The sequence below is a fragment of the Arvicanthis niloticus genome (genome assembly GCF_011762505.2).
Source record: "Arvicanthis niloticus isolate mArvNil1 chromosome Y unlocalized genomic scaffold, mArvNil1.pat.X SUPER_Y_unloc_2, whole genome shotgun sequence".
Taxonomy (NCBI): Eukaryota; Metazoa; Chordata; class Mammalia; order Rodentia; family Muridae; genus Arvicanthis; species Arvicanthis niloticus.
The window spans coordinates 5,915,483-5,917,177 of record NW_023044979.1 but is presented as its reverse complement, the minus strand read 5'-3'; the positions used below and the strand labels follow the sequence as shown (position 1 = coordinate 5,917,177).

Genomic DNA, 1,695 nt, shown 5'->3' with positions numbered 1-1,695 from the left:
ATACATACATATACGTGTGTATATATATATATATATATGTGTATATATACGTATATACACATATGTGTGTATATATATGTATATATACGTATATATATGTATATATATATGTATATATATGTATATGTACGTATATATACATATATATATACACACATATATATGTATACATATATATATATATATATATATATGTATATATATATATATTAAAAAAAAAAAGAGGGCAGATATCTGGTCGACACATGTAAAGGAGGTCAAGGAGACACAGATACATATCTTTTAAAACGGTCTGTTAAAACAGACAACTGGTCGACCTCACACCATTCAAAGAAAAAAAAAACGTTCGAATGTATGTGTGTGTATATTTAAAACAGTTAAATAATTTCAATAATTTTAAATAAATAAAAAAAAAGAGTCCAGAACAAACATCTGGTAAACCGGCAAAAAAAAGGATATGAGGACACAGAGATACATTTTTAATAAACAGTCTGTGAAAAGGGACAACTGGTAGACCTCACACAAGTAAATTTAATAATTATAATAATAAAAAAAATGTCAAAAGGGACAATTGGTCGACTATATATATATATATATATATATATATTTAAAAAAAATAAAAAAGAGTCCAGACCAGATATCTGATCGACCTCCCAGAGTTGGGAAAAAAAAGAGACCAAGTACCCTTGGAAGTGGTCTACCGGAACCCGGAAAAAAAAAAAAAAAGGAGGAAAGGGAGGGCAAAAGAAAAAAAGAGGCGCCGGAACCTCTCCGGCCTTGCCTCCGGAAACTCATCCCGCTCACCCCCAGACGCGCCTAGCGGCGCCAAGGAGCATGAGGAAGTGAAGAGGAAGAGAGGAACAGGAAAGCTCGGATGAGAGAGCGCAACTCCCCCTACCAGAGAGCCCGCCAATGCCGCGACCCAGATGGACTCGCTTCCTCAAAAGCCTGGGCGGCAGAGGAATCCTCTTTCTCCCCGCCGTCCCCGCGCGCTTCCCGGGAACGCAACACGGAGACGGGCGCAGGAGGGGACCCGAACCGCAAGGACGGGGAAGCGAGCGCAGGAGAGGACGACTCTGGGGTCCTGTCTGGCGCCGGCGCCAAAGGGCGAGACAGGGATCGCCCTTTGCAATCCCCCTTTCACCGTGACCTCCCCATTCCATGCCCTCCGAGAGGCCTTCGGTGGAGACCAAGATACCCCCACCGGCCGCACCGGCAACCGTGGGGACCGGCCAGCCACCGCCAACCGACTCTCTGCCCACACCGGCTTGGCCAGGGCCCGGGGCGGGGAGCGGGCGGCAGCGGCGGGCTGGGCTGCAATGACTGATGCTGGAACCACCTCGGAGAGGAGTAGGAGGAGGTGAGAAGGAAGAGGAGAGACGGGTGGAGACCCTGGCCAGTCGGCGGTACCGGGGTCAGCGGTCGACCGCCTTGCGCACGCGAGTGCGAGTGCGAGCAGGCATCCGGAGGCCTGCGAGAGACAAACCCTTGTGTCGAGGGCTGACTTTCAATAGATCACAGCGAGAGAGCTGCTCTGCTACGTACAAAACCCCCCAGAAATAGGTCTTCTACGAATGGCTTAGCGCCAGGTTCCACAGGAACGTGTGATCAGCGTGATGGATGAGAGGGTGGCCCCCTTTCCCGCCGCACCCCATTTCCTAGGATGAGTGGCTCTCTGCACCGGACCCCGGTCCC

At 48.3% G+C, this 1,695-nt stretch overlaps 1 pseudogene; it reads right to left on the bottom strand.

The window, feature by feature from the left end:
* Nucleotides 1-1,480: 1,480 nt before the first annotated feature.
* The window catches only part of LOC143433877 (28S ribosomal RNA), a 3,951-nt pseudogene continuing 3,736 nt past the window's right edge, over nt 1,481-1,695 (bottom strand).